The sequence below is a fragment of the Somniosus microcephalus genome, chromosome 7 (genome assembly GCF_052327205.1).
Source record: "Somniosus microcephalus isolate GS21.2 chromosome 7, FLI_Smic_1.0, whole genome shotgun sequence".
Lineage (NCBI taxonomy): Eukaryota > Metazoa > Chordata > Chondrichthyes > Squaliformes > Somniosidae > Somniosus > Somniosus microcephalus.
In genome coordinates this window covers 100,783,258-100,799,502 of record NC_140993.1, presented here as the reverse complement: position 1 = coordinate 100,799,502, position 16,245 = coordinate 100,783,258, and positions in this window count along the sequence as shown.

Genomic DNA, 16,245 nt, shown 5'->3' with positions numbered 1-16,245 from the left:
CAAAAAGGGTCACATTGAACGCGCCTGTAGAGGTAAAAAAAAGAACAGACAGAGCTGGGAAGCATGGAAGCAAAATGTCTGTATTTGGACAAGAGAGGAAAAAGAGTGTTCATTCAGTGCAGTATGATGGAACAAGCAAAACAGAGGGGAGCGACACCTCTGAGGAGGAAGAGGTGCATATACTGACGGTTGCAGGTGGTTCAAATGGCTACTGGGTGTCACCACTGGTGGAGGGACAATCAGTGCGGATGGAGGTGGACACAGGCGTGGCTGTGTCCCTTGTTTCAGACACTGTCTACAACAAAATGCTAAAGCATCTTACCCTTCAGCCAACAAACATTGTGCTAAAGACGTACCGGCGAACCTGTGGCCATGAGAGGCGTCATTGAGGTGACAGTTAAATTGAATGGACAGACTGCAAAACTGCCACCATATCTGGTAAAGGGAAATTACCCATCGCTACTGGGACGTGCGTGGCTAGAGAAAATCACGCTGGACTGGCCTGCAGTCCGCATGATGTCAAAAGGGGAGTCAGGTCTGACTGCAGTGTTAAACAAACATGCAGAACTCTTCAATGGGGAACTTGGGAGCATGAAAAAGATCAGCGTGAGACTGGACATTAAACCTGACAGCAAGCTGAAGTTTCACAAAGCCCGACCTGTACCCTATGCAATTAGGCCAAAAGTTGAGGCTAACTTGGAGGCCTTAGTCGAGAATGGAGTCCTGGAGCCTGTGAGCGTGAGCAAATGGGCCACACCCATTGTTCCTGTCCTGAAAAAGGATGGATCTGTTCGAATCTGCGGGGATTTTAAAGTGACTATTAACCCGGTGCTGTCTGTGGAACAGTACCCTCTTCCCCTCATTGATGATCTTTTTACGGGCCTGGCCGGAGGGCAAAAGTTCAGCAAAATAGACTTATGCCAGGCTTATCTACAAATGCATGTCGATGACAAATCAAAGGAGCTGCTGACAATTGTGACACACAAGGGGCTATACAGGTACTGCCGCCTTCCGTTTGGAATTACGTCGGCCCCTGCTCTATACCAAAGGGCAATGGATCAGATTTTGAGTGGACTGCCAGGAGTCCAGTGCTACCTGGACGACATCCTTGTCACTGGGACAAATGAGGAGGATCATCTTCTGAACTTGGATGCGACAATACAATGACTGAAAGAGTACGGACTCTGAGTTCATAAAGACAAATGTGAATTCTTTCAGTCTTCAGTTGAGTACCTGGGGCATGTGATTGACGCTACTGGCCTGCATAAGGCACCGCCAAAGGTCAAGGCGATCGTGGAGGCCCCAGCACCCCAGAATGTGAGCCAGTTACGTTCATTTCTGGGGCTACTTAACTACTATGGGAAGTTTATTCCAGACTTAGCAACATTGCTGAAGCCGTTACATCAGTTGCTATGTCAAGGCAAAACATGGAAATGGACTGAACTGTGCAACGAAGCTTTCGCCCAAGCAAAGAAAGCATTGCTGAATTCGGAGGTCCTGACACACTTCGACCCAAAGCTACCCATGCAGCTAGCATGTGATGCATCACCATATGGTGTGGGAGCAGTCATATCCCACATCATGCCTTCGGGTGAAGAAAAACCTATCGCCTTCGCATCACGCACCTTGAACAAGGCCAAGAGTAACTATGCGCAGATCGAGCGCGAGGCCTTGGGAATCGTTTTTGGAATTCGAAAGTTTCATCATTACCTGTTTGGGAGAAGGTTCACACTCCTGACAGACCACCGTCCATTGACTTCAATCTTCGGGCCCCACACCGGAATTCCGTCTCTCGCTGCAAGCAGGATGCAAAGGTGGGCTTTACTGTTGTCAGGACACACATATGACATCAAATATCGCAAATCAGACTTGCACGGCAACGCAGACGGTCTCTCGAGGCTACCCTTGCCTGTTACTCCCCCAGAGCCTCGTCAGATAGACATCTTCTACTTTAGACAAGTGGAGGGAGCACCTGTCACTGCAGTTCAGGTGCGAAGGTACACCCGCAACGATCCAGTCCTGTCTGAGGTAATGGACGATGTCATTCGAGGGAGAGCGGTAGGAGATTCTCCTAGTTTGAAACCTTACATTTCAAAAAGAAATGAGCTCTCCGTCCAGGCAGGTTGTCTTCTTTGGGGACGCCGTGTCATCATTCCGCCACCTCTGAGGGAACCTATACTGCAACAACTTCATACAGGCCACAGTGGGATGGTTCGGATGAAGGAAATGACAAGAAGCTACTTCTGGTGGCCAGGTCTCGATGGGAATATTGAGGAGAAAGCCAAAACATGTTCCCCATGTCAAAGTGTCCGGAATGTTCCACAGCTGGCAACCCTACACCCCTGGGATTGGCCTGCAGAAGTGTGGCAGCGAGTACATGTGGACTTCGCCGGTCCTTTCGAAGGGAAGATGTTTATGGTGGTTGTGGACGCTCGTAGCAAGTGGCCGGAGGTCGCTGTGATGAGGTCTACCACGGCAGAGAAAACAATTGAGAAACTTGGTGAGATGTTCAGCCGTTATGGCTCACCGGAACAACTCGTAAGTGACAATGGTCCACAATTTGTATCACAGGAGTTTGCAACCTTCCTGCATGTGAATGGTGTCCAACACATCAGGTCTGCGCCCTATCATCCCTCTACTAACGGCCAGGCAGAAAGGTTCGTGCAAACTTTGAAGCACGCCTTGAAGGCATCGCAAGGTCAGGGCTCAATCCACCAACGTCTGAACAGCTTCCTGTTGTCCTACAGGAACGAGCCGCATGCCACAACCAAAACTTCCCCCGCTTCGCTCATGATGAAGAGGCAGTTGCGGACAAGTTTTGACTTACTCAAACGTCCAAGGGCAGAGCAGGTTGTCCATCGTCAACAACAAGCTCAAGTTGAAAAGAGAGCGAAAAGAGCCAAGGAGAGACGGTTTCATCCGGGAGAGCACGTCCTAGCTCGAAACTACAACACTGGACCGAAATGGGTTCCTGCTACAGTGATTGCGCAGACGGGCCCTGTGTCTTACACGGTTGAGACTGCTGAGGACGTCGTCTGGAGAAGACACACAGATCAACTGTTGCTAGGAGCAGAGACAGCCACAGAGGCTCCAACGGCTGGTTGGCCTGAACTGTTTCCGAATGATACCGCAAACCAACATCCTTTGCCACAGTGCTCTTCTCCAACACAGGAAGTCAAAGAGACTGTTCCACCTGTGCAAACTCCTGACTTTCAACTGACACAGGCACCTTCTCCATCCAGGCCTGTGTCAATGCCTACTGCTGTGGAAGCCAGCGATGACCGCCAGTATCCTGTCAGAGAGCGGCGGCCTCCAAGACGCTTGGATCTGTAGGCTTAGTGACTTACCCACAAGACTGAGGCAGAATAAACTCCAGGGTAAAGTCAGGGTTTGAGGCAGTCTACCTCTACCCTAGGTTAGTTGAGTGTATTGAAAGTAACTTACCTATTGAGGAATAAGGTGGACTTTCCATTTAAGAGGGGAGGAAATGTTATGTATTGTGTGTTCTCCTCCCACCTGTGGTGGCGCTGTCACAGGAGATAAATGGTTGGGTATTCTCTCAGTTAAGTTTAGCTCTCTTTGTTCGGAACTTGCCAGAACTTCCTTTCCTTCCAATAAAGCACTTCATGTTTGAATCTCTGAGTTCTGAGTCCTAAATTGTGTCTAGTTAGAAAGGTACCGACACAACAATGGAGACAAAAGACGGCTCAGATTAGGTGTGAAATGTATTGGCAGAATGAGAGACAGCTGCCATGTGGGAGAGAGAAAAAAAAAGGAAAGGGGGGGGAGGGAAAACCCAAAACAAAGGGGTGGAAAAAAAATAAGTAAAAATGTAATAGGAGCCGAGGTTATGACCTGAAATTGTTGAACTCGATATTGAGTCCGGAAGGCTGCAGACTGCCTAATCGGAAGATGAGGCGCTGTTCCTCGAGTTTACGTTGAGCTTCCATGGAACAATGCAAGAGGCCAAGGACGGTGAGGTCAGAGTGGGAATGGAGCGGTGAATTAAAATGACAGGTGACCGGAAGCTCGGGGTCACCCTTACGGACTGAACGGAAGTGTTCCGCAAAGCGGTCACCCAATCTGCGTTTGGTCTGCCCAATTTCTCTCCACGGATGTTGCCTGCCCTGCTGAGTTTTTCCAGCATTTTCTGTTGTTATTTTGGATTTCCAGCATCTGCAGTATTTTGCTATCTCATGAGATCATTGAAGCTCTTCTGGCACTGCACCCAGGTCCTCATCACCACATCCCTACTGTTAACCTCCTCTGCAATTTGCAGCCAGGCTCATTTAGTCTCCTGGGGAGGTCTCTACCACCCATCAGCAGAGAAGAGGGCCACCCTGCGTGCTCTGACTCCCTGCACAAGAATATGTAGGAAGTCATCTGAGAACCTGGGTGCAGCCCTCTGTCTCTGTGAAGCCATCTGTGCAAGGCTGAGCAATAACCAGATGGTGAAATGTACTGCCTATACACTCCTAGCTGAACCTTCAAATGCAATGTGACCAAGGCTGCTTTGAATATCCCTGCTGGAAATGAGTCATCGATGATGTCATCAGACCCACACCATTTAATAGAGCCAGCTAATGCGCAGGCCTGCCTTAATAGGCACCATTAATGGAAGGTCGCGCTGAGGAGCCGAATGTAAAGAAGAACAGGGTTCCGAGCTGCCATGCCAGCCGCACGCACCCAACCCGCCCTGGTAATGAAAATTCCGGCCTCTATATCTCATCTAGGGAGCTCTAGCTTTGGATGCCCTGCCTTTCCCCCTCTTGGGAATGTGTCTATTCTGTACCCTAACCATCTCCACTTTGAAGCCCTCTTTGTTCAATTTTTGATTCCAATCCACCTGGGCCAGATCCCTTTTCAACTCACTGAAGTTAGCCCTCCTCCAGTTAATTATTTTTATGCTTGATTGGTCCTTTTCCATAACTATTCTAAGCCTGATGATATTATGATCACTGTTTCCCAAATGCTCCCCCACTGAAACATGCTGCACTTACCTCACTTTATTCCCCAGAACTAGTACAGCACTGCTTCCTTCCTTGTTGAGCTGGAAACACACTGATCAAGAAAATTCTCTTGTACACATTTAAGGAATTCCTCCCCCTCTCTGCCCTTTACACTGTTACTATCCCAGTCTATATTAGGATAATTGAAGTCCCCCATTATCACTATTCTGTAGTTCTTGCATCTTTCTACAATTTGCCTGCAAATTTGCTCCTCTACCTCCTAACACTGTTTAGTGGCCTATCGTACGCACCCAGCAGTGTAATAGCTCCTCTATTGTTCTATAATTGTAACCAAATAAATTCTGTCTTTGACCACAACTACATCAGCCCTCTCCAGTGCTATAATGGTTTCTTTGATCAATACTGCCACCCCAAACTCTTCTTTTTCCTTCCCTATCTTTCCTGAACACCTTGTAGCCAGGAATATTCTGGAGGGGGAGGGTGAACAGCCAGTGGTCGTGGTCCACATTGGTACCAACGACATAGGTAAAAAGAGGGATGAGGTCCTGCAGCAAGAATTTAGGGAGCTAGGTGAAGGATTAAAGAGCAGGACCTCAAAGGTTGTAATCTCTGGATTACTCCCGGTGCCACGTGCTAGTAAGTATAGGAATAGGAAGATAGAACAGATGAATGCGTGGCTAAAGGGATGGTGCAGGGGGGAGGGCTTTAGTTTCCTGGATCACTGGGTCTGCTTCTGGGAAAGGTGGGACTTGTACAAGTCGGACGGTTTACACCTGAACCAGAGGGGCACCAATATCCTTGTGGGGAGGTTTGCTAGCACTGCTGGGGAGGGTTTAAACTAACTTGGCAGGGGGTTGGGGTACAGAGTGGAGCTATAGTAGGGGGTGATTTACAGCCAAATACAGAGGGAAAAACAAGTCAGCTGGGAAGGCAGAGCAAATATGTGAAGACAAAAGAGAATATGGCAGGGCTGGAAGGCATTTATTTTAATGCAAGGAGTCTTGCAAATAAGGTGGACGAACTGAAGTTGTTGTTGAACACATGGGAGTACGATATTGTTGCTATCACGGAGACATGGTTGAGGGAGGGTCAGGACTGGCAGCTCAATATTCCGGGGTATAGAATCTTCAGGCGAGACAGAGGGGGGTGTAAAAGGGGAGGGGGTGTTGCAATATTAATTAAGGAGTCAATTACTGCTGTAAGGAGGGATGATATATTAGCGGGTTCCTCTAATGAGGCCATATGGGTAGAACTTAAAAACAAAAAGGGGGCAAGCACTTTGCTGGGAGTGTACTATAGGCCCCCAAACAGTCAGGGGGAGATAGAGGAACAGATATGTAGGCAAATCTCAGAAAAGTGCGAAAATAATAGGGTAATAATAGTGGGGGATTTCAACTTCCCCAATATAAATTGGGACAGTCAGAGTGCGAAAGGCTTAGAGGGTGCAGAATTCTTAAAGTGCATCCAGGAGAGCTTTTTGAGCCAACATGTAGAAAGTCCTACAAGAGAGGGGGCAGTACTGGACCTAATTCTGGGGAATGTAGCCGGGCAAGTGGTGGAAGTGTCAGTAGGAGAGCATTTTGGCGGCAGTGACCATAATTCGGTGAGATTTAAGGTGGTCATGGAAAAGGACAAAGACGGCCCGGAAATAAGGGTTCTAAATTGGGGGAAGGCCGATTTTAATATGATAAGGCAGGATCTGGCCAAAGTGGACTGGGAGCAGCTGCTTATAGGAAAATCCACATCAAAACAGTGGGAGACTTTCAGAAGGGAAATAGAGAGAGTACAACGCCAACATGTTCCTGTAAAGGTCAAGGGTGGGACCAACAAGCAAAGGGAACCTTGGATGACAAGGGATATACAAAAATGCATTAGAAATAAAAGGGGGGCTTTTGGCAGTTACAAAAGACTAAAGACGGAAGAAGCCCTAGAGGAGTATAAAAAGTGCAGGGGCATACTTAAAAAAGAAATTAGGAGGGCGAGGAGGGGCCATGAAATAACACTGGCGAACAAAATAAAGGAAAATCCTAAGATGTTTTATAAGTATATTAAGGGCAAGAGGATAACCAGGGAAAGGGTAGGGCCCATTAGGGACCAAAGTGGCAATCTGTGTGTAGAGCCAGAGGATGTCGGCGGGGTTTTAAATGAATTTTTTGCATCTGTGTTCACTATGGAGAAAGACGATGCAGACATAGAAATCGGGCAAGGGGACTGTGACATACTTGAACATATTAGCATCGAGAGGGAGGAGGTGCTAGCGGTTTTAGCAGGCCAAAAAGTGGATAAATCCCCAGGCCCGGACGAGATGTATCCCAGGCTGCTGTGGGAGGCAAAGGAGGAGATTGCAGGGGCTCTGACACAAATTTTCAGAACCTCTCTGGCCACAGGGGATGTACCAGAGGACTGGAGAACAGCTAATGTAGTACCATTATTCAAGAAGGGTAGCAGGGATAAACCAGGGAATTACAGGCCAGTGAGTCTAACATCTGTGGTGGGGAAATTATTGGAAAAAATTCTGAGGGACAAAATTAATCTCCACTTGGAGAGGCAAGGATTAATCGGGGATAGTCAGCATGGCTTTGTCAAGGGTAAATCATGTCTGACAAATCTGATTGAATTTTTCGAGGGGGTGACTACGGGGGTGGATGAGGGAAATGCTGTGGATGTGGTTTACATGGACTTCAGTAAAGCTTTTGACAAAGTCCCACATAGGAGACTGGTCAAGAAGGTAAGAACCCATGGGATCCAGGGTGCCTTGGCGCGTTGGATCCTAAACTGGCTGAGTGGCAGGAGGCAGAGGGTGATGGTCGAAGGTTGCTTTTGTGACTGGAAGCCTGTGTCCAGTGGGGTACCTCAGGGATCGGTGCTGGGTCCCTTGTTGTTTGTGATCTACATAAATGATTTGGATGAGAATGTAAAAGGTATGATCAGTAAGTTCGCAGATGACACGAAAATTGGTGGAGTGGTAAATTGCGAGGAGGAAAGCCTCAGGCTACAGGACGATATAAACGGGTTGGTCAGATGGGCGGAAAAGTGGCAAATGGAATTTAACCCTGAAAAGTGCGAGGTGATGCATTTTGGACGGACAAATAAGGCAAGGGAATACACAATGAGTGGTAGGACCCTAGGAAGTACAGAGGGTCAGAGGGACCTTGGTGTACATGTACATAGATCCCTGAAGGCAGCGGAGCAGGTAGATAAGGTGGTTAAAAAGGCATATGGGATACTTGCCTTCATTAGCCGAGGCATAGAATATAAGAGCAGGGAGGTTATGATGGAGCTGTACAAAACGCTGGTGAGGCCACAGCTGGAGTACTGTGTGCAGTTCTGGTCGCCTCACTATAGGAAGGATGTGATTGCTTTGGAGAGGGTGCAGAGAAGATTCACCAGGATGTTACCTGGGATGGAGCGCCTCAGCTATGAAGAGAGGCTGGACAGGCTGGGGTTGTTTTCCTTGGAGCAGAGAAGGCTGAGGGGGGACCTGATTGAGGTGTACAAAATGATGAGGGGCATAGATAGGGTAGATAAAGAGGAACTTTTCCCCTTAGTGGGGGGGTCAATAACAAGGGGGCATAGATTCAGGGTAAGGGGCAGGAGATTTAGAGGGGATTTGAGGAGGAACTTCTTCACCCAAAGGGTGGTTGGAATGTGGAATTCAATGCCTGAAAGGGTGGTAGAGGCAGGAACCCTCACAACATTCAAGAAGCATTTGGATGAGCACTTGAAATGCCATTGCATACAAGGCTATGGACCAAATGCTGGAAAATGGGATTAGACTGGACAGGGATGGATGGGCGGTGCAGACACGATGGGCCGAAGGGCCTCTTTCTGTGCTGTAAAACTCTATGACTCTATGACTATGACTAATATTAAGTTCCCAATTCTCCCTTTCTTTGAGCCAGGTCTCTGTTATTACCATCATATCATAGTCCCATGTGGTGACTTGTGTCTGCAGCTCAACAACCTTATTTACCATGCTACCTGCATATATGCACATGCACTCCAAACCCATCTTAAACTGCCTCACATTTGTCAGCTGTCCTGCGACACTTGCTGTACGCGTGAAGGCCCTGGAAGACAAAAGAAAAGGATATAAGTTAGTTGTGGCAAAGTCATGATCTTGACAATCAGCATACTCAAGTCTTCTCATAGTTCAGTTGTTTGTGAAATAAAATCAGCATATGTGTCAGAGATGTTTGTAATTCTGTCACCAGCTATCTGCGAGCTCCCTGTCTCTCCATCTCCAACTGAGAGAGACGCAAATGTGCCACTTATCTCCATGACATCCTCCTCTGCATCAGTGAGCTGGACTATTTGTGATGGGCCACTTCCAGTCCTTTCTCTCTCCTTCGCGTTTTGTGCTCTCTTCTCCTATAAGGGACGAAGAAACAGGTCTGTGAGTGACTGAAGGTGAGGTTTTCACCTGATGGATGCAGTGCATTCGGTGAGGGTGGCTATGAGACAGATGCATCACATTGCATAAGAAATAGGGTGAGTGGCAACAGTGGATGGATAAATGGGGAAGTGATGAAGTGCATAGAACGTGAAGGCTGGGTGATGCTGAAATTTAAATGGGTGTGAGGAGTGATGTGATGGCAAATGCTTGGCACAACAGAGTGAAAGGGCAGGGCTTAAACCACAGGATGTAAAATCATTGAATGATACAACACAAAGGGAGGCCATTCGGCCTGTCATGCCTGTGGCGGCTCTTTGAAAGAACTATCCAATTAATCCCACTCTCCTGCTCTTTCCACATAGACCAGCAAGTATTTCTTTTTGGAGTATTTATTCAATTCCCTTTTGTAAGTTATTATTGAACCTGCTTCTAACACACTTTCAGGCAGTGCATTCCAGATCATAACAACTCACTGCATAAAAACAAATTTCCTCATGTCACCTCTGGTTCTTTTGCCAATTACCTTAAATCTGTGTCCTCTGGTTACCGACTCTTCGGCTACTGGAAACAATTTCAACTCATTTACTCCATCAAAACTATTCAAAATTTGAACACCTCTATCAAATCTCCCCTTAACCTTCTCTGCTCTAAGGAGAACAACCCCAATTTTTCTAGTCTCTCCATGTAACTGAAGTCTTTCACCCTGCTACCATTCTAGTAAATCTCTTCTTCACCCTCTCGAAGGTTTGACATCCTTCCTCTAGTGTGTTGCCCAGAATTGGCCACAATATGCCAGCTGAGGCCTAGCCAGTGTTTTATAAATGTTTAGCATAACTTCCTTGCTTTTGTACTCTATGCCTCTATTAATAAAGCCAAGGATCTGAAATGCCTTTTTACAACCTTCTAAACTTGTCCTGCCATCTTCAAAGATTTGTGTACATACATCTCCAGGTCTCTCTGTTCCTGCGCCCACTTTAAAATTGTACCATTTAGTTCATATTGCCTCTCCCCAGTCTTCCTACTAAAATGAATCACTTCACACTTCTCTGCATTAAAAGTAATCTGCCATGTGTCTACCCATTTCACCAGTCTGTCTATGTCCTCCTGAAGTCAGTTACTATCCTCCTCACTATTTACTACATTTCCAAGTTTCGTGTCATCTGCAAACTTAGAAATTATGCCCTGTATACCCAAGTCCAGGTCATTAATCTATAGCAAAAAGAGTAGTGGTCCCAGCACCAACCCCTGAGGGACACCACTGCACACTTCCTTCCAGTTTGAAAAACAACCATTCACCACTACTCTCTGCTTTCTGTCCCTTAGCCAATTTTGTATCCATGCGGCCACTGCCCCTTTAATCCCATGGGCTTCAATTTTGCTCAAAAGTCTATTTTGTGGTACTTTATCAAATATCTTTTGAAAGTCAATATACACAACATCAACTGCACCACCCTCACCACCCTCTTCATTACTTCATCAATAAACTCAATCAAGTTAGTCAAACACGATGTAGGCGAAGCAGAAAGTGTACTCATTTTTCCTGGCCTGGTTAGGTCATTAAATTACTTCATGCACTGCATCCAAGACCTGGGCACAATGCTCCTGGTGCTCACCTCCTTAGTTACCTCCAACCACACCTTCTTGGTGCGTGTCACAGGTTTCTTCCTCCCATTGCTGGGGAACAGTATGGCCCTCGTGCTCCTGACTGCACCTAGCAGTAATGCCAGGGATGCATCATTAAATCTGGGTGCTGCCTTAGCTCTCTGTGCATCCATCCTAAACACCTCCTGGCTCCTCCAAATCCCATTCTATATTGTCCTTTAAATAGAGTTGTGATCGTGTCAAGTGGGTGCACATCACGCCCGCTGCGCAGCTTGGAGACGCGAAACCTGAAAGTCAAAATTTATTGCCTCAATCAAGCTGAAATCGGAAAATCCGATGCATTGATTTGACTTTCGGGTTTTGCCCATGCAATTCCACCCCACCCCACCACCCAACCCCCCTGCACGGAAGCCACTTCCACCTATTCCCTCTAGTGAGTGAATCCAGAACAAGGGGGCACAATGTTAAAATTAAAGCTAGATCATTTAGGAATGAAATCCTAGAAGTTCAAATACAGAATTTCCTAACAGTACAAGTGCAGGTAGATAAACTATAAAAAAGGCCAATACCATTTGGAATTTCTAAATAAAGTACAAGAATAAAGAAGTATAATATATTTATACAAAACAATGGCTATCATAGAACATTGCAGACCATTCTCTTGGGAAACTAATGGGCTAGGTTGATTCCCCGATACGATAGATTGTGCACGGTTTGTGGGAGGAGCAGCCTAAATGAGCAAATGGTCTTTTCTCATTTTATGTTTTCTTATGTTCCTTTGAGAGACAGGTAATAATAATAATAATAATAATAATCAACTTTATTGTCATTGTTAGTGCACAAGTACAGTACAACGAAATGTAGGCTTGCGGCTCCCGAGAGTGTACATTTAGATTAAGACATTTAAACATTCAACATTCATTTGTCTTGTAATACATTAACATAAACATAACCATAATAAAGTGCATTGGCAGATGTGCAGGCTTTAGAGTTTATTTGTGGAGTTCAGTAGGATGACAGCCCTGGGAAAGAAGCTGTTCCTAAATCTGGTCGTTCGGGTGCGAATGCATCTGTAGCGTCTCCCAGATGGCAGGAGGGCGAACAGACTGTGGCTGGGGTGGGTAGGGTCTTTGATGATGGTCCGTGACCGCCGTAAACAGCGTTTCTGGTATATGTGATCTATGGTCCATGTGGCTTTACACAGCCAATAAAATATGATGTTGGCGACTGAACAAAATAGAGAGGGATCTCCATTGCCAGGCCACAGCCTTCCAGCTGTGATGATACTTCTCAAGAAAATGAACACACCCACACATGCACATCTGTGACTAAATACTGAAAATAGCTGTAATACCCACAGCTATAGGAGTGAATTTTGGGGAATTTACTTTATACTGAAATACACTGACATTAAAGCAAACATGGTACCATTGAGTTGTACCATTAATAACTGCTGCACTTTCGTGGACAGACTGGTTAACATCTGAGCTCTGTGAGACGCGAAAAGCTGCAGCAAGAAATTAAACATAGCAAAAATATTTGATCACAGCAGGTGTTGAAGGTCATTCTGAAAATGTATGATTGAGAGATTTCTTTTTTGTAATTAAAAACTACAAATCTTCTACTCTATGTAATTGGAGGGTGAAAAGCTGAAGTGAAAAGCGCCATCAATTGTTTCTATCTAACTTGTCTGATGATGTCATATCCTCCGAGCGTATACTCAAATGATAAAAAGACTCGTTAGATTTTGATAGTAACTCCTTCTCAGGATATCTTAGATACATCTAGATACCTTTTTAAATTTTAAACAAAGTGAGAATAAAAGAATAATGAAGATTATGAAAAGAAAAATGGGGCAGAAAAGCCATTAGTGCAGGTGGTGAAATCTTTACTCTTGGTTTCCTCGATTGTGTCCAATACTTCGATTACTATATGGCTTCAAACATCATTAATGATTTGAACTTTATTCCATCAGTGGTGTCAAAGGTGTCAAAATGATACTATAATTTGGTCCATGATTAATCCTTCCAACAAAGTTATATTCTTGTGCTAAATTTTACACAGGTACTTATAATTATTATTTTCTGAATAAAAAATGTAATTAGCGTGTCAGGGTAGAACATAAAGCTCTTCCTTCACTCATACTTCTAAGAGAAATCATGGCGCTTGGATTATATACTCCGTCCCTGTGGGTCTAATAATACTGCAAGGTGCAATCAATCAAGCACTCACCATTAGGTGCGATTTCTTTCCAGTACCTTTGCACGAAAGCACAGGTTAAACTAACAATTGATCAATCATTGCTTATCATTTTTTCATTAAAAGGCAGAAAATTAATTTCAATCATTCCCTCTCTAAGGTTTTTATACATAGTCAGAAATCATTGCCAATCCATGCCCTTGAGATTTCAGACAATGAGTCTACAGCTTGAATAGTTTTGATGGAGGGATTTTCATTAAGAGAGAGAGAATAAGGATTTCATCACCGACACTCGTGACATTTCTGATTTTTTTTCATTTTCCTCCCACTCTTTCAATTCTCACTTTGCTTTTTTTTTAAAAAAAAAGCTTCTGACTGTCTGCATTCTAGTTAGTTTCTTTATAGCTTTTAAAAGGCAAAAATAATGTCTATTGAAAATATAATTAGTCATTCCTGGCAACAGTGAAAGAACATCATTTCACTTTCAAGACTAATAAATAAAATAAAAAATAAGAATGCATCAAATTCAAAATTTAAAGAGGTGCTAGCTGCACTAAATGTGTCTCTGAGTAAAATATAATTATGCATTTTTGGGAAATGGCTATGTTGCATTGATGTAATATCTGTAATGATTTGGAGGGCTTCAACATCTGTTAATGAGAAAGTAATTGAAATGAAGGTGTGCAATTTACATCTAATAATGTGTCATCATACTTCTGAAACAGGATATCAGCATTACAGTATATAATGGTTACATTTACGGCGCGAAATTCAGCACCTTAGCACCGGCAGTTAAGGCAGGTTTGGAGAAAAAAATGGCAGCGGCCACCTCGGTTCCACCCACTTCCGGTGCAGCCCATGCTGGTCGCCATCTTGGTGAGGGTGATAGCACAGGCAGGACGTGTGTGTGCTGGCAGAGTAGGCAGATTGTGATGTCAGTCAACATGTAATGCTGATTTCATGCACAACCTGCCATTTTGGACGTCGCCACTCCAGTCAAGGCCCTCTCCTAAACACACACAGCTGAACATGCGTTCAGCTGCATGAAGGACCGCACACCAGTGCTATTTAAAGGGATACATCCAACTTGCAGGTAAGTCTGAGCTTCCACTGCAGCACTCAGACGTTGGGTCCCTTCCGCTTGTGCAGCAATGGAAGCTGAGATATCGCCCATCACACCCAGCATCATGGTTGGGTCCACAACTGCTCTAATAGAGTTGCCCATCACTTCCATCCTGGAAATCATGGGCTTCAAGCTCTGCGCAAAGCCCCATGTAGGTTTGGAGCCGGACTCCTCCACGCTCCTTGACAGTGACAAGAGGCTCTCTGGCAGGCCTGCCATTGGACTTAGCATTTCTGTGTGCATGCCCATCACAATTCTTCTGAAGGCCGCCCCAACGATGTCGTCATCTGAGTCCTGTGCAGCAGAACTCATGTGTGACCTCGCCCTCCGGGGAGTTGGCACCTGCGCTACCTTTATCGACTGCCCTAGCTGTAGCTCACATGTGCCCGCTGACTCACCACATGCAGATCCCGCCTCTGTACCAGTGGTTCTCAAACTGTGGTCCGTCATCCCCTGGGGGTCCATAGAAACTTCCCAGGGGGTCTGCGAAAAGAACCCCAATTGGTGATGGAGAGCGAGCCGGTGCTGCTGAAGGGGTCGGTGAATGCGACGGCAGCAGGAAGTGCGCTGCAGGAAGAAGAGGAGAAGGATGGAGGAAAAAAGACTGCTGCCGCTGTGGATTTATACTGGTCTCGGCTGGTGGCTGTCCAAATTTGACCGTTTCACCGCTGCGATGTTCACTTGTTCTAAAGTGGTATCGGCCACAGCAGCGGTTCACAATGGATCTGGAGCTCTTTGTAGACCACTTTCCGTGTCAGTCATGTTCACACCAGAGGCTTGGTCTGGAAAATATCCTCCAGTTCTATAGAGCATTGCACCATCTCCAGGTGGGTGACCGACTATCAGTCCTCACTGTTGCTGTTGTGAGGTACACAAATACAATGATGGAAAGACAGCACTTCTGAGAAGGACCCAGGGCAAGAATGAATTTACTCAGGAAGTGCTCAGAGAGTTCCAGATGAGTGCTGCAAGGCAGGACATTAACACTGCTGCAAAGTTTATTGGTGCTGGAGCTGCCACAGTAAGGGCTGAATTTTGCCGGTGCTCAGAGTGCGGGTTTGGAGGTGGGTCCGCTGTCAAAATCACAAAGATTGACAGCGGGTCGCTATCTCGCTGTAAACCCATCTCCTTGTCAGTTTCCCAAGTGTCGGGTCTGTCATCCCTGAACAGACCCGACAATACGCGACAGGTCAGCCAATTTAAATATTTAAAAGCTTCTTAAAAGGTAGTTAAGAACCGTTTTCCTATGTACTTACCATTTTACCAGGTTTTCAACGAGGTTCCTGGAGAGCGGCTATCACGTCAGGTAAGTATGTTGGGTTCTCAAGGACTGTGGATTGCTGTGAAAAGGTGAAAGCTGCAAAACTGGTATAAAACCTACCATTTCATAGCTGTTCACTTTCCAGTCTTAGAAGCTGGAGCATTAATGATTTGGAACTCACTTTTGAGCTTTATGCACTTTTGAAGTGTTTGGAATAATCTCTATATCCACTCTCACCTCCCTGGAACTACCTATCTCAACATTGACAGATTACTTCTGCTATTTCAACCTCACCTGCCATCTACTCCATCAGCATCGATGCCCTTGAAAAGGTCTCACCTTGGTCCTCAGAATCCCACCATGATCAGCCCCAACACCAGCATCACCGGGCACACCAGCAGCACCAACATCCACACCAGCCTTCTCCACAATCAACTGATGCTGCACTGGACACAGGGCATCATCACCCATGCACATTGCTGCCGAGGACACCAGTGATGGCCTCACCATGTCCAGATTTGCTTCACTTAACACTGAACACCCTGGCTGCCACATGATGCACCAGGTTGGCACGATAAAGCATCCCTGCAATGTCCAAGCCATTCTTTTCACACTCATCACCATGGCGGGGTCGGCGGGGGTCGGGGGGGAGGTCGGGGAACGTTATGCCTCACCATTCACTGGAACTCACTAA